The 21,429-nt window shown below is 36.6% G+C and overlaps 1 protein-coding gene across 1 annotated transcript in view; it reads right to left on the bottom strand.

The window, feature by feature from the left end:
* Positions 1-21,429, bottom strand: part of whrnb (whirlin b) — a 58,937-nt gene that overhangs the window by 36,025 nt on the left and 1,483 nt on the right. The window lies entirely within an intron of this gene.

The raw sequence follows: 21,429 nt of genomic DNA on the forward strand, positions 1-21,429 counted from the left end.
TTATCCAATTTAGATACATTGCTATGGTGAAAACGCATTAAAAACGACATCTCCCATCGTCACCTGCTTCATAGCGTCATCAAGCTTCGCCTTTGTTATTGTTGGAAATGCGCCCTCTTGTGGTCAATTACAAAAGTCACATACTGGAGCTTTAACTAATGTTAGCCTAACTAATGAAGTCTTTCCAAAATATTGATAAATAAAAACACTATGAAATGTATAATTATTTAAAATATTAAATAAAATAAAAATAACGTTAATAAAATACAAAATATAATTTTTGTTCTCTCTTTTTATGCAAAAAGAACTGTATATAACTGCCTCCTCATTTTAAAACGCTACCACACGCCACTGATATATATATATACATATATATGTGTGTGTGTGTGTGTGTGTGTGTGTGTGTGTGTGTGTGTGTGTGTGTGTGTGTGTGTGTGCGCGCATGTATTTCAGCTGTAATTGTCTCCACCTCAAGACCGCACAGTAATTTGACCTACTGTAGAAGTGTTTCTGCGTTCATGTCCTGCAAGAGCCAAACATGTCCAATAAAAGATCTTACTGACTCTAGTGGAAGTCTCTTGTGAATTGCCTCAAGTCATGTAAATCAGTCCCACCACCTCTCTGTACTGCTCTCATCTCTAGAAATGTCCACAGACATCCATCTTTGACATTTAATATGCTTTATAGGGACAGAGCTGGACGTCTCAGTGGGGTTGGGAGTTGTTTTTTCAGTGCAACTGCAGATACAGACACCACATCCCTGCACTGAGCAGAAGGTTCAGACAGACACCAGATTTTGAAGTCCCTTCGAAAGGTTGGATCAAATCACTTAGAAGTATTTCCAACAGTATTTGCAACTCTGTGTTTGGGCTTCCTCAAAGCAGACAGAGGAGGAAGAAAAAGAATAAACAGAAAGACGGGTATAGAAAGACAGGGTTGCCTGAGTCAGTGCCACAGAGAGAATATGAAAAGTAGCCACTGATTCTCCTTGGAAAAGCTATCTGACACTGACTTCAAATGATCAAGACAAAGAGGAAGCACTACAAAGATTATGAGTGAGAACAATTAGAGACATATATGAAACATGTTGATCTTCAGAAAGCTTCTCAATCAAGATCAAAAGCATTCACTGGCATAAATGTATGAGCAGACAGAGCCACGCAAGTGAATGAAATCCCTCTGGCTCGCTCACAGAGAAGCACCCATGTTGGTCATTAACATGCATCTACATAGATTAACATAAATGTTTAATTGGAGCAGGACAACACATTCAGTGTTGCTTTTTCTGGTGCTGCTGTTGCTGCATGAATTATGAACAATGGCATGTGTGTCCTGGTTTAAATCTGCACTCACAAACACTTTTGAGCAAAGGTAGGCAGGGGGCTAAAAATACGAGCACCAAACCTGTGAAACCGCTTGGAGCGTTTCATCTGCAGCCTCTGAATGGAGCACTTGACCAATTGTGGTCAGCTACATAACAACACCTCAGTGTGCAAAAACAACAGCACGGACAGCTAGCAGAGCTACTGAGCAGATCTCTTACATAACAGACAGTATGTGGGGAGTTTATAGCCATTGAGTAAGAGAGACGGAATAGGAGAGAGACTCCGTGCTGTGTGGATGTACAGCAGATGAGTCATGTTATTCTATCTTGAGAAAGAGTAAGAGGGTTCAAAATGTATTTGCTAAAATAACAGGCTTTTCAGATGTCAAAGAGATTCATCATTTCATCAAACCTCAAACATCCAACTTGGAGAAGAGACTTACTACTCGAATATAAATGAAATAGAAAATAAAGGAGTGCTAAATGTGGCAGCTATAGTAATCCGACTTACAGCTAAATAAGAATAGCAATGCTCAATATGGTGACTGTAGGAATGGAAGTACTGTCAAACAGCAGTATGGAAGAGGAACATGATCTTGACAAACAATTTTGGATATTTCAGTGTTTCCCCATTCAAGCAGATTAGAGTGTTTGCATGACTAGATATAGTTACCACGTAGTAGACATTTTAAAAAACTTTTTTCATAAAAGTATGCCAAAAAAGAAAAAGATTTTCAGAACAATATTAAGTAGCACAACTGTTTTCAGCATTGATAATAATAAGAAATTTCTTGAACACCAAACTGGAATGATTTCTGAAGGATCACGTGACATCGAAGACTGGAGAAATGGCTGCTGAAAATTCAGCTTTGCATCACAGGTATAAATTACATTTTAAATATATTTTAAATTAGAAAATAGTTGTTTTAAATTGTAAAAATATTTTTAAATATTTCTGTTTTTGCTGTATTTTTTTAATCAAATAAATGCAGCCTAGTGAAAAATAAATATACTAAAATGTATTTCAATACATTTATTTCAAGCTAAATCTATTACAAATACATGTACATAGGGCTGGGCGATATGGCAAAAATGTGATCTCGAAATAAAATATCCATATTGAACGATAACGATTTTCGATATTCGATACAAGTTGTTAATGCTTCCAGCTTAAAAATAGTATGCCTGAATGACTGAAGCCACAAAAATGAGATGGGTTCATTAAATTACACTTTAAAAGTATAGTTTATTAAAAAAAAAATTACACATTTCCAAAAAGTAAACATAATACTATTGTAAACATAATTTGTAAACATTACAGTTTTTTTCCCACCAGAAGACTAACTGTAAACAGTGTCTGGCGTTAAGAGGTACATTAAATGTGCAAAATATAAACATAAAAATATACAACTTCTAGCAAGTGCACACAATTTGTAAAACTTTCAGTTGTATTTTTTTTTTCTTTTTTTGCCAGGAAGACTGGTCTGTCCACTGTGTCTGGCTTTAAGAGGTAGATTAAATTTGCAAAATGTAAACAAAATATTCAACTTTTAGCTATTGCACACAATTTGTAAAACTTTCAGTTGTATTTTTTTTTTCTTTTTTTGCCAGGAAGACTGGTCTGTAAAAATGTGTCTGGATTTAAGAGGTATTTTAAATGTGCAAAACGTAAACATGAAAAAATATACAACAACTAGCTAGTGCACACAATTTGTAAAAACTTTTACAGGTTTTTTGCCAGAAACACTAGTCTGTCCACAGTGTCTGGCTTTAAAGCTGCCCTGTGGCAGGACACTATATTACCACCTGTGCTAAAAGCACGATCTGAGGGTGAGCTGGTGGCAGGAATACACAGGTAACGTTTTGCCAGGAGGCTCACTCTGGGGTATATTGCTGAATTGATCTTCCACCATTCCAGGGGGTTGGTCTCGCTGTCTGCATCAGGAGCTTGCAGGTAGCCATTTAGTTCAGCTTCAATAGCCTGCTGTTCTGTGAGATCAGATGTTGCAGTAGACTTGGTGTAGGACTTCTTGAAAAAGCTGCCCAGTGTCATCTTCTGCAATTTGGCTGGTGTAGCAGCAGCACCGTCACCTTTGCCTCCTCCCAGTGAAATGGATGGGACTGCAGGAGCAGCTTGCGATGTGCTCTGACTTCATCCAGCATCTGAGCTACAGCTCTGGATTTCACAGCCTCAACCTTGTCATCTTTGATGTAGCGTGTCTTAAAACGAGGATCAACAAGGGATGCTATGCTCAGAAGATCATCAGTGGCCGCGTTGTCATATTTCTCATTCAGATAGGTGAGGACAAAAGCCTTGATGGTCTTGGTGAGCTCCGAGTCATCAGCTACAGGTTTCAAGACCTCCTCACTGAAAAGATGCAGTACAGGTTTCAGGTACGACACACTCACATATTTTTTCACCAGAAAGGGCATCATCAGTGAAATCAGCAAGTGGGTTTAGAGCCTTACACACAGACTCCAGAACATCGATGTCCTGCCATGAGGGAGCCAAGTGCCTTGTTTTTTTATCAGCTGATAAAGACTTTTGCAATGGCCTTCTCTTGCTCTAGCACTCGTGCTATCATGGCATGGCGGGACCCCCACCTGGTGGGTGATTCTGTGATCAACTGGTGCCTTGGCAGCTTGAGCTCCTCTTGAGTGACCGCTAGTTCTCGTTTCTTTTTCCAAGAGAAGGAAAAAGCACTGACCACTTTTTTGCACACACCCATGGCTCTTTTGGATTCTCTGGTCTCTCATACTCCCCTCTGATGATAAAGAAAAACAATATAGGTACATGTTTAGAATCTTTAAAAGGCAAAGACGATTGTAAAAATTACTTATTTGTGATGATAAAAATTATTTTGTGATGATAAATTATTTTGTTGATAATTTACAATGTTATGAGATTTTCAATCAGCGAGAAACTACATTTAGACCTTACACACTAGGGCTGTCTTTTAATCCTACAAATCTGAGTTAAATAAAGGCTAGTTACTGCAACAATAAACTTAAGCTTAAGCATGCCATGACAACTTTAATGTCAACAGAAATGTAACTGAATCAAACGGAATTAATTATGAGAAATTATCACATTATTATTGTGGAATAGATGCATTACTTACATTTTAAAACATTAACGGCATTTAACATACTTAATATATATGCATATTTATCAAATAAGGCTACACGACCATTTATTTATTTATCACTGCCTTTACAGCACACAACCACACGCAAGTTGGTGTTTGTTAGGACAGTGTGAATACGACAGCATATTCTAAATTATGCAGTCAAACGTGATATAGCTTTAAATGCTGTGAAATCAATTAGGATATTTTATAAATCCTCATATGCTGTTTAGCACTGAAAACTTTAAATTTTTTAGATGGTTAACTTACCAATGGCTAGATGTAGCCGGTGACCAAAACATTGCAGACGAGTCCAGTTTTTAAGCGAGACAGCCTTGACGATGTTTGAGCCGTTGTCTGTTGTGATGCACACCTGGCGGTCCTCGCTAAGGCCCCAAGATGCGAGTGCATCCTCCAGACCCGCAGAAAGTATTTCCGCAGTATGGTCATCCGGAAAATATGCAGTTTGCAAGCATCTTGATTGCAGACACCACTCCTCGTCAATGAATGGTGAGGCTCATATATGGCTCGGATGTTCTGCTCGACCATAGGTCGGATGTAGTGGCAAAATATTTCACGTTCCTTAGATTATTTTTCCAGCTTTTCGTGGCACTCTTCATATAGCTGAGGCAGTGTGGTTTTGGAAAAGTATTTTCTGCCAGGGAGTTCGTACCGGGAGTCGAGCACTTTAACTAATTTCCTAAACCTGTCTTGTTCCGCTGTGCTTAGGGGCATCATATCTTTTGCTAAAAAGTAAGAAACAGCCCTGGTTATGTCCTTGCTCCTTTTGGAACTCTTCTCATAGGGGGTAATAGCCACGAAAGACGACACGATCGATTTTTGCTTCGGTACAGCCCCACTGCTAGCCCTGCTTGTTGACGGAGTAGCATCGGCCCGCATTTTCATGCTCTCGGCGTGGTCGTTTGGGTGATACTTTTTTAGGTGATGGAATAGGTTGGTTGTGTTGCCAGTCTTGGTTTTTTACAAACTGACGACATATTTTACAGATCGTTTTTTAATCTGCGCTTCGTCACTTTTTAGATAACCAAACCACTTCCATATTACGGAATTCGTGCTACCCTTTTTGTCGACAATTTCGTCATTTGTTGATGATAACCCGAGGTTAGTTTCACTTTCGTCGCTACTTCCACTCATTTTTGGGGTCTTTTGTCGTCGTTTCGAGTTCGCTTGCAAAGCGGCGGTAGGACTGTGTACTGACGTGCACGTGCACGCTGCTGTCGCATATTTCTGCTGTGTGATTGGTTCTTGGATCAATCCATATCGAGTGAAAATGTCCGGAGCTTATCATCGTTATCGATTTAAATTTTATCGCGATTCGATGTGATATCGTTTATCGGCCCAGCCCTACATGTACATATTTATGTACTTAATAAAAATATCCTGCAATTGTACTTTTAGTAAACTAAACTGGTATACTTAAAATCTGCTAAACTGAAACAACTAATTTTGCAGAAGTAGTGCTGAAGTCCAACTAAAGATATACTGAAGTATATTTGATTGCGCTAAAGTGGAACTATTTCAATTATACTTTAGGTACATTTTAAATATTTATCATTTAAAGACCGATGTTATTCGAAAACCATACAATTCTCATCAATAGTGACATTAAAACACATTTTAGGCTTTATTTTAAGAAATGTGCATTGTGCACAGATAATACTCCAAATAATGTTTAATTATAATTTTTATATCAGCGACAGGTCAGTAATTGATTTGAACTATACGTAGTATGAAATAAATGTGTTTTAAATATATTACATTTTACTAGGGGAGCATAAGAGATTTCTTTTAAACACACACACACACACACACACACACACACACACACACACACACACACACACACACACAAAAACACCATTCACCATTCAAGTAGGTAGGAGCTGCTTGAAAATACCTGGAAGCATTACCAAAATGGCCACATTCATGATTTGTCTTAAAGGGACGCATTCACAGCCTCCCAGAGCCAAAACACCTGTTTAAACTAATTCTTCAAGCTTCAGCAAGAAAGTAACACTCAAAAAATCAAAAAAGAGGGAGACATAGGCAGATAGAAGAGAGAGTGAGAGTGAAAATGAGGGCGTCTGACAGAACTTTAGTGAATAAACCATAAGCCAGTGTCTCTTCATCACAGAAGCAAAGGACACACCTGACATTTCTGTGCTGAGCCTCAGCAGACGTAGCCCTCTTCCGATAAGAATGTGTAACAATCCTATTCCCCGCTCCTATCCGACCAGACGCCAACTGAGACCTGTGCTGACCTGGATATAATGAGTAGTGACAGAGTCGGCGATGACTAAACAATGACCTCACAGCCTTTAACATGGACGGGTCTGCTTACTCATTCTAAGCAATGCAAATCTGCCACCACAGTCGCAAACACTGAAAGCTGACAGTAAAAGGATTTTAAAATTAAAATGGTGGAAAGGTTACTACCAAAAGGGACAAGGATTGACTAGTTAGCATAGCATGTTTGCCCCTGCTGGCAGATGCTGTAACTGCACCATTATTGAGCTAAAAGGTATCTTTTTAAATTGACGTCCATTTACAATTTACTGTTTATTCTGATCAAACAAAATTCACAATCGTAAGTATATAATATGCATCAATACACACAAATTGCATTGATGTTTTTCAGTCACTTTTGAAGGGTTTAAAGGGTGTCTTGAGCCCCATGAGCCAATCAATATTGTAGTGATGTAATTTTTACCACTAGTTTCAGCGTTATTAAGTAAAGCAGGGAAACTTGTCATAATAAAGCCCAAATCTTAGGTGCTTGTCACACGTTCAATTTTAAAAGACGATTTTAAGATTTTAACACGAAAGTAGCCTAAACTAAACAAGTGAATACTGTATATTGTGAACATTAAACCCAAAAATGAATACATCTGAATACAAAATGATTCACTTCTATTCTTTATGTACACATGGTATCAAACGTGTTTTTGAAACATGAAGCAAACCATGAAAGACGAGTATCTAACTTTACATCAAGGTGTATTCCAGAAAGCAAGGTTAATTTACCATCTGCTAAACCCTGAACTCTCGGTGGATTTACCCAAACCTTGCTTAATTGAGGTATGTTGGTTCCAAAAACTCTTCCAGGAGTAAGTTCATTCAACCCAGAGAGGGCCCGGTTGGATAAAGCACATTAAGTGTAATTTTCCCTTAAGATCGCCCTTAAGTTTCCCTTCTCCTTTATATTTGGTTTTCTTTTTTTTTTCCTTATCCATGTTATATTGTTTTCTGTGAAAACTTACACCACTATCTGCATTAACAAATAACATGACCATGGCAAAAGTCAATTTTTTTTAATGGCAAAACCTGGGTCGCTGTCGTGAAACACTTACTGTGACGGTTTCCCTTTGCTATAAGGGAAGTGTTTAAGGGATTATATGCAACACCCTTAAATCATTCCCTTAGGTAAGGGGAAATCACGCCTTGAGTCTCATACTTAAGGGGAAAACTTAAGGTACTTTATGCAACCGGGCACTGATTAACACCAATCGGCAACCTCTCTTCCAAGATGGCGACGGCTGCCTCCACCCACTTTGAGCTTAAAAATGCTCTTCGGAAGCCTACTGGTGACGTCACGGACACTACGTCCATGTTTTTAAACAGTCTATGGTTAACACACATGACATTCTCAACAGAGTGATGAATCGATTAGTCACTATGAAAACGGACGCTAAGAAAAAGCGTGCCATACTACTTCTTCTTCTTCTTCTTTTCAAACGCCATTTGCATACTTGGTTCATATCGCCACCTATCTGGTGGTTGAGCAATCATTTTTCTTTTTTTCCCGTTTAATCTTTAATCCTTGAGAATAAGAATTATATTGTTTGTTTGATGCTAATTATATAATAAGTCATATCAGATATGTATTTTTATTATTGAAATACATTATAGAAAATGCAGATCCATGCTGTGTGAGATGATAATATAAAATGAAATATATATATATATATATATATATATATATATATATATATATATATATAAATTAAACATTACCATGTCATAATAGTGTTTTAAAATTTATACAGATATTATATATATTATTATTAGAATAATATATTACATTATATATTACTTATATTAGTGCTTTAAAATTAACATATCAACCAACTATATATATATATATATATATATATATATTGTGCATCACATCTTTTGAATAACTCATTATAATTCACTACAGAGTTGATTGCTCACTGACACTACATATAGATTATGGATATATTATTTGATATAATCTACAATATAGATCTCTCTTTTTTGTGATGTTTAAATAGCTTTCCGATATGACTTTGCTTGATCATTGATGTGTTGAGAATGTACAATATTTCACTTGACTTGAAGGCAACATTAGTCACATGGAATTTACGGCTCAGAATGTTCTGCAAAATGGCAGATTTCAAGTCAAGTACTTCCAATGGGTGTTCCTAAAAAAAGACTATAGAGCTACATAATTAATACAAAATGTGGATAAGATAGTTCAGAACATTTGTATCTTTGTAAGAATGTAATAAGAAATGTTCATATTTAAATCTCGTATTATTGATTACAGACTATGTGATGTATTTGTGATAAGAGACACATGAGGTGTCTTTGGGGGTTTTCTCTCTTGACAAAAGAAAAAAAAAAGTATAAGTTAAATTAGGAAAAATAATTGAAATGTCGAAGAGATCTCATTTGTGATATTACATTTTCCAAAAATGCTGATAACCCGGAGATTTGACTACAGATGTGGCCCGTCCTCTGGGCTTTATCTGAGCTTAATCTGTCGGTCTCCTTTTTGGATATCAATAATCACAACTGCAAATTAATTGAATCTACAAACCGGCTGTTAATATAGGCACAACTGTACAGGTATTCCATAATACTGTACATACTACAATTAAAGATGAAACACTTTGAATCTTGTAGGTGACTTTTCAGGTTGTGTAAAGAGATACCATAAAAAGCAATGTAATCCAGTTTTACGAGGATTAATAATTAAACACAATGTTTTCTGTCGCAGTTTCAGTGGCCTAAACCACAGGGATCTGTGGACAGTTTCGGAACAGCCCGTAAAAGCCTCGCAATATGTGCACTACCCCCTGAAGACTTCAGACCTAGAAACACCATTAAACAGTAAAAAGAAAAAGTAGGTCTGAAGCACACCACTGAAAAAAAATGTCAAGAAAAGACAACCTTCACTCTTTAACATGAGAAACTTTTTTGAACATACATCTCAGCCTTCCCTCTGTCAGATTAGCTTATCGCTAAAATACACTGATGATGCTAAATATCTTACATAAAGATCTTTAGGGACATCAGAGCACTAAACCTGCCATAAAAGAGCAATCTTAAAACATTCTGCCTTATGTGATAAATCAAGCTTGTGCTTTTCATTCTTTCCTCTCAGTTTCATTTCTGTACCTCAGCTCATTTGTCAAGCCTTCATATGTTACTCATTCTCTGTAAAGCTGGATGGAGGACTCATATTGTGTAGAAGGAAGGGCAGAGGACTTTTCAAATTTCATGACCCATTCATAAAGGAAAAGGTCAAGAGCATATGCCTCCAGGGAGGCACAAAATTATCTCACTTGAAAAGTTTGAAGGCAGCAAAGGAAGGTGAGATAAATATAAACATGTTATCTCTGTTTGCAGAGAAGGTTTACTGCATTCAGTACATTCATTTTCAGCTGCTGATAAATACAAAAAGTTGCAAACATGCCCAAAAGGAGCTTATAACACAAAGCAACTTATTAACTGTGAAGTCTGAAAACAAGAGAGACTGGTTTATTTCCAACTCTCCTCATCCTTTAAAAGAGATTTGAGGATCACAGAGCATTTGAGTCACCTGGGTTGCCAATATTTTAATTTGCTTGTTTATCGTTCCATTAACTGTGGCAACGCAGTGTGAAGACAAGCAAATAAAAGACACACACTCCATTAAAATACTGATAGCACCTATTACTGTCAGTATAAATTTTGATTTTAGATTTGTTCAGTACACGGTCACATAACAGCACTGGAGAAAAATGGTATGGCCTCCAATTAAGAAGAATATATATATATAAAGATGCCCTGGATGAAAAGCTCATTGCTCTCCTCTGCTTTTCTTTAGGATTCATTATTTTAAGCATAGCTCGCACTCTAAACTCAATGAAGTTTATACTGTACTTACAGTCACAAACACACTTTGACAGTGAATTATTGCTTTCAAGATATACACTGTCATATGTACCCTCTAAAAGTTAATAGGCATGACTAAAACTTAAAAAAGGGTAAAATAATACTGAGAAATATTATTTTAATTTAATTCAAATATTTAAAAAATGTAATTATTTCTGTGATGGCAAATCTGAATTTCTGCTTATTATTTTGGGGGAAACTGTGATACTTTTATTTTCAGGATTCTCTGATGTACAGACAAAGAAATCTTTTGTAACATAATAAATGTTTTATTATCACATTAATGTGTCCTTGCAGAATAATTTAGTTATTTTAAAAAAAAAAAAAAAAAAAAACAATGAAAAATATTTCTGTCCCCAAACATGCATACTTGTATACATTTAGTAAATACTGGCTCCTCTGGGAATAAAAGACCAAAATATTCATGACTCATGCACTACACATTTTTGTCCAATTAACTTCTCTCAAGAATGAGAAACAGCACTACAGTGGACAGAAATTAGCCAGTTAGCATCACTCCCTTAGCATGCTGCTATGGAATACTGTAGCTACACTATTATGCTAGCAAAAACCATGTTTCCCTATTGATAGCTATAAAAGTAACAATATATTCTGGCAAAATAAACGACGAATGGAAATACGAATGGAAATGGCTCTCTCTCTCTCTTCAAGTTATTGTAAGACCTCCTTGGTTAGCACAGGAAAGAAGTCTTTAAATCCATGCTCTCAGAGACTTTTTACAAATTGTACTGCCAACAGGATACATACAAAATTCTTAAAAAAATGTTTAACTAAAGCTAAATCCACTTAAGCACTTCTAATCCACAGTAAGTCTACTTAATCACTGCTCAACACAAACTTTCTCTGTCTCTCACATTTTGTACATTCACACTGCATATACTGTAACACATGACCACACAGCTCTGCTACCAATGTTTTGTATTGACACAGAACTGTCAGTCACTATAAATTCAGAAAGGCTCTCCCTCACCTTTTCGTTCAGCTTTTGAAAGCAATCTGACAGGCCCGAGACTGGATAACACCCCCAAACAGTAAGAGAGTTTAACATTAAAACGCATCACTTAGAAAATGCAATACATGAAAGCATCCAGCTTTCACGGATAAAAACTTTGAACCAAACATTCAATTCAGAGAAAGCGATATTCATTCAGGCAGGTGCCTGAGAGATTTTCTTTTCCTCTGTTAAGTATTGGGATAAAAAATGGGTTACAAAACTGGTTTTGCAGAGGAACATGGAATAGGCAGGGTTGTACCATAAAATAAGGTAACTAAAAGGGTAGATAAATTTGCTGTCACCTTCCATATGAATGGAGAACTACCTTTGTCTACCATTTGCAAATGCTCTTGGTCTCTCTTGTAGCTTCATGTCTTAAACGATTCAATCGATGCCATTTAGATTTAATTTTAATAAAAACAGAGCTACTGTGCATCCACGCAAACAAACTGTCATCTCACAAAAACCGCTGTGCTTCACTGTTGATTCACTGACATGATTCAGCGCAGTAAATGCAGCATATGCACAGCCAGGCACTTAGTATAGATGGAGTATATGTCACTTTCAAGGGCAGCAGTCAGACACATTCTGATACCTTGAATCAGACGTCTGCGTGCTGTGAGATTGATCTAATATCTGTCAAGGCCAGCAGGCAGCAACAATAGTAGACAAGTTTACCAACTCATCAGTACGAAACCACTGTCCTCACTGTGGTAATTGCTGTTTTGGGGATTGAATAAAAGGAGATCAAAGTGAAGCAAACATAAACAGAAAGAAATTTAAACAGGCAGCCAAGTGTCATGACAGAGGTCGAACAGTAGCTGGTTGCAGTGCTTCATTTCACAGCATTTCAAATTGTCCTGGTAAGTAGAGCTTTATATAAAGAGCAAAACAGCTCATCAGTGAGGCTAAAGATGATTAATGCCTCTCACTTCACAACAACTCAGTCAGCCATTCTAAAACACCCACAGTTTTAATTACACAACTTTGTAGAGCACTAATGAAATAACCAACATTTACACTAACAGGCAAATTTTTGGACACACCTCCTCCTTTTGCATTATTACTATTTTCCACTACCATAAAACAAATGGTAGAATGGGAATTATGCAGTGACTAGAATTATTAAACAAAATCAAAATTATCTTTCAATTTAAGACACTAAAAGTAGACACTAGGTAAAAAAAACTCCTGGCACTTCAAATCAGTTCATCCCAAGCCATAATCTTTGACATGACACAATCATTACTGATCATCTGTTTAGAATTAATATGCATTTCTATCTGCCAATTAATGGCTAAACATTTTTAAAATTGCATGACAGAATAATGAAGAACAAGGTTTAAGGTATGAGACAGAGTGAATTTGTATTCTAAATGAGTGCAGAGTGCGACAGGGTGAGATGTATTCTTTCGCCAGGGATAACAGGAGGCAGAAGAAGAGACAGGGCACACAAGCCAGCAAACAAGAAATCATCTAGTTCATTCAAACGCAGCAGGAAGGCCAGAGGTGTGTGCACAGGCAATCTATGACCACAAACTACAAATGTTCGTGCTCTACAAGAAGGTAATTATAAAGAACATAGTGCACCTAGTGCAAACCTTAAACTGACCTAACTAAAAATAAGGCAACCTATTACAGTCAATGCTACTTTAACACAAACAACTAAACATCTAAAGAACTTAAAAATACAAATCTTATTCTTTCATCATGTTTGATTTAGAATTATTATTTCACCGAACATAGTACCCTGATAGGTAAATATATTAAATCCCAAAGGTGCAATGAGATGCACATATAATTTTACACACAAATCTCAAAAACAGTGAGATCAACAATTGCTAATTCAGAAAAATATGAACTTTGAACCATGTTAACAGCTAACTGACAGTAACAACACCAACAGCAGACTAAATTAAGCCAGTAAAATGAAAAGCAATCATCTTTTTTTTTTTTTTTTTTTTTTTATAATAGTAGCCACATAATTAGGTCAAGCAGCAAAGCATGCTGGGAACTTGAAAATATTGTTCATTCTAAAACTGTATATTCAAAAGACTCAGATTGGACAACATTTGGACAGATTTTGAACAAAAACGTATGCATCTATTTAAGTAAGGTCGCTTTTTTTTTTGGTTGTTGTTTTTTTTTAGTGTATTTTTTTTAATTCTTCTGTGGTGGAATCATAAAAAGTGTTTTTGTATATTGTGTAGTATTATGAGTGTGTAGATCTTTAAAGTGCCCCTATTATGGGTAATAATGTTCATATTTTGGTTTTGGGAGTCCCCAACAACAGGTTGACATGCATGCAAGGTCAAAAACACTTTTATTGTCTTATAATATGCATTTATTTTTACCTTACTTGCTCAACGACTCCCAAAGGATTTGCTCAACGATTAATTTTTCCAAACCCCTCCTTTGCGTGATGCTAATCTGCATTGATTGGTCTGATTGGTCTCATTTTCATTACATCATACCTGTAATGCCTGATAAAGCAGCTTTTGTGAGTGCAGTGCTGCTTTGTGTAGAGCGTTACCAGGGAAACCGCTATTTTACTGCTCCAAAAGCGGCACCTAGTGGCAAAGAATGAATTAGCATTTTCATTCAGACCAAGCAAAAAGACCAACATGTTTCATGTTGACTCCTCATTTGGATAAAAGCTCTGCTAAATGACTAAATGTAAATGTAACATTGAACGGCTTGGGATTCGTTTTAAAAACGACTCGTTTCAAAGATTTTGTTTTGAGAGACAATAACTTTATACAAGGTGCACTTTCAGATTTAAAACTTTGTAGGATGTTTTCATTCAATTAGAGCTGTGTTACACACTGCATGAAAAGTCATTTTCAAAAATCCATAATAGGGGCACTTTAATGTTCATACAAGGTCTTGCATTAGAAAGAAGTAATTTATTCATACTTGCAGTAGGTCTGTTGTGAGTTTTTGTCAAGAAGGAAAAGCACTTTGCAACATCATGGTGGGTCTAAACTATTCTCTTTCTAGAAGCCTCTCAGCTAAAACTGAGGGAAAAAGAGGTCTCTAATTGACTCTACATCTATCAGTTCCTCCGGCATCCGTTTGGCCTTTTAAAATCTCCATGAAAGTGCGGCAGATGGACTGTGTAAAACTCCATTCCCATCAACCTCTGCCCCTCCCCTCTCAGTACTGCTTACTCTCCCTCTCTTGCTCCAAGCTATGATAAAAAAAACATCTCTCTTGCTTTGATAAATTGAACCTTCTTATCTTTCACCGACCCATTCTGTCTTTGATGATCCTCAGTGGTCGGAAAACAAATCAGCTTTTCATTATTCTGACACTTACATAACCACAAACTCTCTCCCCACAGCATTATCTCTGACTCTGACTTTCCCTCTATACGTTATAAAATGGTCAATGTGCATCATGGTGGTGAAAATAACAGTGCCGTTGAGCTCTGTTTGTTCCAGAGCCATCAGATGTGGAGTGCACACTGTTTTGGGCTTACTGTGTGCTGGGAATGGGATGGGGGTTGTTATTAGCTAGTCACATGACTAGGGAACTCTCAGTGCTTAATGCTAATTCTACTGAAAGAGATAAATATAGGGGATCAATTTAAGACTTGAAATACAGGAAAGTACAAGCAGCTGCGTCGCCATTATTTGCATAATTTGTCATTGAGAATAATTACTTAAGACTGGCAGGTCAATAGGGGTGAGACTCCGAAAGAGAGAGCAGACGATGTGACTTTGCCTGCTGTACTTCTTTGTCAAATTCCTTGTTATTCAGCAGATCACTTTAAAAACAATGGGTAAAGCTTTAGTTATGCAGATTTAGATGAATGAACAGGATTTGAGTGTGTTTTTGCTAGGCTATGATCCCTTCTATCGCATCTAAGAGTAATCATACTAAATTGGAGTATGTAAAATGTCAGTTCACATAGCGATTAAATGAAATAAACGAAATTCTGGTGCTTCGATTTATTGTTACCCACCCATTGACGCACCTCATCACACGCCAAACTCTCTGTCAGAACTAATCAAAGCTCACGGTTGAGGCAGCTTTGAGTGTGTTCTCTGGCTTAAACACTGTCTGCTTAATTAACGGCTTTTATGAATTATTCAGGTCCTAATGGGAAGCAGAATGGATCCAATTAATAAACGAGAGCAGGAATCCCAACAGGAGTGGCTCTGAACACCCCTATTAACTTAGCACGCAAACAGGAACTACAGCAATTAACGTGGAACGATGATGCTGGAAGAACTGTTGAAATTCAGATAAAAAAGGATTTTACCATGTAGAATAGTGATTAGTCTTGTCAGGCTGGAACAATTAGCACATAAAGAACTAGTTACTGGTCACAGTGAGAGGAGGAACAACTGGTGACTGAATTTGACCAAGGTTTGTGTCATCAAGAAGGTATCAAAGTTTTTTAGGCACATAAACAAAATATCCTCAAGTTTAACCGTCTGTATATATATATATATTTTTATTATTATTATTATTATTATTATTAAATGTGAATTCATGTCTAAGTCACATTTTCTTGGTTAAATAAAGTATAAATCTCATCAGTTTAGTGTATTTAAGCATCTTACATTTATTCCAAAATAATAACTCAAAGCAGTGACAATTTTAAAAAATATCCAGACTGATTCGTGAATGTAGAATAGACACTTACACAAGAGTTGGGATTTATCGCATGAACCAATCACAGCTGAACATAACCAGTCATATCCAGTCATATCATTGCCTCCTCTCACGTGACTTTCCCCCATTCATTCTCAATTACCCCCCACCAAACCCTCCGCAGGGTTTAGAGCAGTGGTTCTCAACCCGCGGCCCATCACAAATTCAAATGCGGCCCACCATGCTGAACACAATTAAAAAAAATAATTTTCAGTTTTACAATTCATTTTAGTTTTTACATTAATTTAAAAACGTACTAAAGAAATATAAGCTTTAGCCTAATGTTTTTATGTAAAATTATTTTGTTTTTCATATATTATTTTCAGACATGAGCAGACCTACTCACATAATGTTCTGCATTTAACGAACACATACAAGCGCGCACTTTGGCAGAATTCAATTCAAACAGTCATCAACAGCCATTAGTTCGGTAAAATTGAGCATCAGAATGGACAAATTTGTTTTTAAGGGAAAAAAAGAAATGTGGAAAATGCCAGCAAATGAACACATACAAACAAGAATAGTCGCAGTATCAGTAGTGAAGGAGAGTGCTGGATTTTCGGTTTGCCCTGCAACTCAACTGAAGAAGTTCAGGCAAATGGAAACACCCATACTACGCAGCAATCATCCTTAATTGAAGAAATGTGGTAAAACATCTCTGGAGAGAACCTCATATTATTAAATTCAAAAGTGATTTCCATATTTGGATCAACATAGGTTACATTTGTGAATGCACATTTTCTGCAATGTCGCGCACCCGTGCGCGTCTTACAGACTGCATCTTACAATTGCAACTTCATTGAGCTGTTACGCCTTTCGAGACGAATTTCACAAAATTGGTCAGCTCCCGACAGCATCAGGTGTTTTATTTATGGGGAGTAGAATTATTTATTTATTTCAATGAATGTAATCGATTAAATATCATAATATTTAGGCTATAATATTATAAATCAGGTTGGTTTGTATTGGTGATGTAATATGTAAATGATATGTGTATGGCCCGCAAGACTTGCACTTCAACCATAGTGTGGCCCGCCGGGTAAAAAGGTTGAGAACCACTGCTTTAGAGGGTTTGTTAAAAGTCAATGGGCTCGGGGGAGGCGAGAGAGACGCGGTCTCTCGGTGTAACTTTACCTGTTTGGCGTTGCTGTTGCACAGATTTACTTTAGAAAACTGAGTGATTTATATGCTTTTTATGTCATATTTTGTAATATTTCCATTGTTTTATTTTCATAGTATGAATTTTTTTCTAGGGGTGTAAGAAAATATAGATTCTCAAAAACAGAATATCGATATTTAAAAATAAAACAAAAATCATACAAGATTCATAGCAGTTGTTTCGTTTTGAGTTCATATCCCGACCGCAAGATAGCAGTATTCATCTCTGAACTTAGACAGTGACAGGAAATAGTAGCATTACGGCACACCACTATCGTTAGCGTTAATATAGTTCGTTGCTAGTAATGGAGGATGAAAAATTGTTCCAGTTCCCGTTTCAATGTACAAAGCTGAAGTGTGGCGTCATTTGGGCTTTTGTAGTAATGTCCACCCCGGTTCTGTCGCTTGCCGCGTCCCGTGTGAAGAGCACTTCACGGCTGCAACTTTTTCTCATAGTCGGGGCGTTTTGTGCAGTTGGGGCGGTGCTCGCGTTGCAGTCTCTGTGATTCCACACGAAACATATATACAAACTGAAAAACCTGTGAAATCCAAGTTGAAAGGTTCTGAGAATGTTCAACATCTGTATTTATTTTATTGTTTTACAATTGTTTTGTTTTCTTTAGGAATCCTGCAAGAACTTTATGTTTCATTGATATTAAGCAGATGCAATTTTTTGTTCAGATCAAAATGTTATGACATTATATGTCACAATTGTAAACTTGAACTGTGAACCTTTAAAGCAGGGTCTAAAAATATATATGGTCTTTTTATAAAATACATTTTATACTTATACATTTAACTAAAGAATCCTGCTCGCACATGAATTTTTCCCCCTTTCCTCATACTGCACAAAGAGTGGTTCAGTAATGTTGAATGTTACAGGGACTGATTATTGCAAATGCAGATCCCAGTGTGTTCTGGTTAAACAATTTTTATTTATTTATTTTTTGCTATGTAAAGGTTTGCATATAGTGGTGTGTTCTTAATGACAGCTTTCCTAAAAATATATCCTATTCCTAAAATAAGAAATATCCCAATATATCGCCTAGCTTACAGTATCGCAGTGTATCACAATATATCGTATCGCAACCCCTCTATCGAGATACGTATCGTATCGCCAGATTCTTGCCAATACACAGCCCTCTTTTTTTCTCATCCAAATTTTTCAGGACACAGTGCCTCCCATGCCTCCTTGGAGGAAATGCTACTGATTCATATATAATAAAATAAATATATCTACTTTGTGTTTCATAGTAAAGAGGAGCACTTACATTAATTTCAAACGAGCAGCTAATGGTGCTCAAAAACTACATCTCTACATCAACTCTTTTTCGGTTGCTTATAGATTGCATTTGGGAACCCCAACCATCTTCCCAAACCTAAAGGTTTTAAATGCTCCCTATGGTGTCCCACCAAAATGCAAGCTTGATGGTTTAAGGTTTGAAAATGAAGACAGAGATATATAAATACCACAAATATTAGTATTATAATTTTGCAGTTGTACTGTAAATTAAAAAATGTTGTTGTTATTATTGCATTATTTTCTTATACTTTTTATTTAACAGTGAATTACTACAACAGCAATATTTCTTATTTTTATATTTTATTATTATTAAAATTAAAATATTATTATTTTTTGAATGCAACCTGGAGCTTAAAAACAAACCACTATTTTTTTTTCTTTATAAAAACCAATTTGTAGGTCAGTCCAGTGAGTTGTTATTGTCTAGAATAAGATGCAACATGGACAAGCGTGCCTTAAAGCTAAAGGCCATGTCATCTTCTATAAGATATCATGTCAACAACTCTGATTTTGTCAAATCAGCTCAATTCACACCTCGGCTTCATTGTAAACTTCACAGGCAATGTGAGACGGCCAATTCTCACCTCAAACATCTTTATTTAGAAATGCTTAGAGGCTGGTACTTTGAGTGAACATGGTCAATCACTTTTAATCCCTACATATGGAAACTGCAATCAAGACAGACCGACTCACACAATAAAGCTTCACAAACAGACATCAGGCCCTGAATTTCCGCTATATAAACTACAATATTAATGTAATTAAACAGCTATACTTTATACTGCTGGTGAGATTGACAGAAAGCAAAAACTGTATGAATAGTGCCAAGCCAAGTGTAGCTGATACAGGACTGAGCTTCCATGCAATGATTTGACTCACATTGTTATTTGCTCCGTGCTTTTTTTAGTTTGTGGATTCAATTCTGACAGGCAAACAAGACTGCGACATGAGTAAGACAGGCAGTACAACAAAGCAAGAACGATACAAAAGAACGTTGCACTTCCCTCAGCAGTCTAATGTGAACGCTTGAAAAAAACAAAAAACAAATACAGAATGAGCCTGCCCACACAAATAGTCAAAGAGAGAGAGTGAGCAAGCAAAGAGGAGAGGAAAGTAAGAGTGAGGTGGCTGCCTGTCATTGCTCTTCTTCTGCAAACTGTACAAGCTTCAATTGTTATGTAACCTATGATTTAACTCTCAAATCTAGAACTAAAATTAGAAATGATAATAGATTCCACCACAGGCAAATTTCTAACTGGACGTTACAGTTGATAAAACACCAGTACTTCCAATTCTTTTCACAAAGCATGAGACCAGCACCACAGCTCTAATGGGGTGTTTTGAATCAATTATCCAATTTCCTGAAATTACCTTTGGACACACACAGGGAACAAGAGCAAATGTGTTAAAAAAAAAAAAAAGGCCAGGATTAGGACCATGTGAAGAGAAGAGAGCAAGTGAGATGGTTTATTCACACTGCCAGAGGCCAGGTTGGGGCTGAAGCCAAAAGTTAGTGCACAGTACTGTGTAATCAAGTGGGCAAAAAAACATAAAAATTAAAGATTGATTTTAGCCCTGCTAAAGCCACTAACTCTGACTGGGACTCTGGCCAAAGATTTTTCTGCAGGGCTGTGACACTGGTAAAGGACTTTACAGGATGAGAGGAGGGAGGGGGAAAGCACTTTTTTAAGTGACAGATATTTCTCAGTCAATTATGGAGATTCAATCTCTAGGAAAAGATTGCTTCCATGGGGGGTCCCACAGGGATCAATTCTTTCTCCTACACTGTTTTCCTTATATCTGCTCCCCTTAGGTAGCATATGTAGAAAGCATGGAGTATCATTCCATTCCATTGCTGTTTTCCTTATATCTGCTCCCCTTAGGTAGCATATGTAGAAAGCATGGAGTATCATTCCATTGCTTTGCCGATGATACTCAATTCTACTTGCCACTAAAACACCCAACAAAATCTCTTGACTCCCTCTTAGCGTGTTTAAACGATATTAAAAATTGGATGGCAAAATTGTTTTCATGTTAAATGAAGACTGAGGTTATTGTTTTTGGCCGGCCAAATGATTCTACTACATCACTTTTAGATTTAGGCCATTGGCACCATATTTTAAAACATTGGTTAGAGATTTAGGTTTTGAAATTGATGATCATTGGTTGTTTGCTTTTATGTAAAGCACTGTGGGTAACCCTTGGGGTTCTTTTAGTAGTGCTATATAAATAAATAAACCAAACCAAATGGGGCTGAGAGTCAACACTGTGAAAATGAAAAGACCAACTGGGGCTCCTCATACTGCCACACTGACAGATCCCTGTAAAGCAGTGATTCCCAACCAGAAGTATGTACACCCAACAAAGTAGAAATTTTGATTTTGCTTTGTTGAAGTTATAAAACAGAAATGATCTGAAATTAATAAATGATTTAAACAATTTTTTAATTATTGTTTAATAATTCATTCATTCATTCATATGAGGGCAGTCAAACCATCCTTAATGTTTTTTAATACTATTATTATTTTAGTTGGTATATATATCTTTATTTATATTCAGTATTTCCCATTTGGTTTTCACTGGGCAAGTTTTTGCATGATTAAAAGAACAGTCAGAAATGGTAAAAGACTAACAA

The sequence above is a fragment of the Cyprinus carpio genome, chromosome B5 (genome assembly GCF_018340385.1).
Source record: "Cyprinus carpio isolate SPL01 chromosome B5, ASM1834038v1, whole genome shotgun sequence".
NCBI lineage: Eukaryota > Metazoa > Chordata > Actinopteri > Cypriniformes > Cyprinidae > Cyprinus > Cyprinus carpio.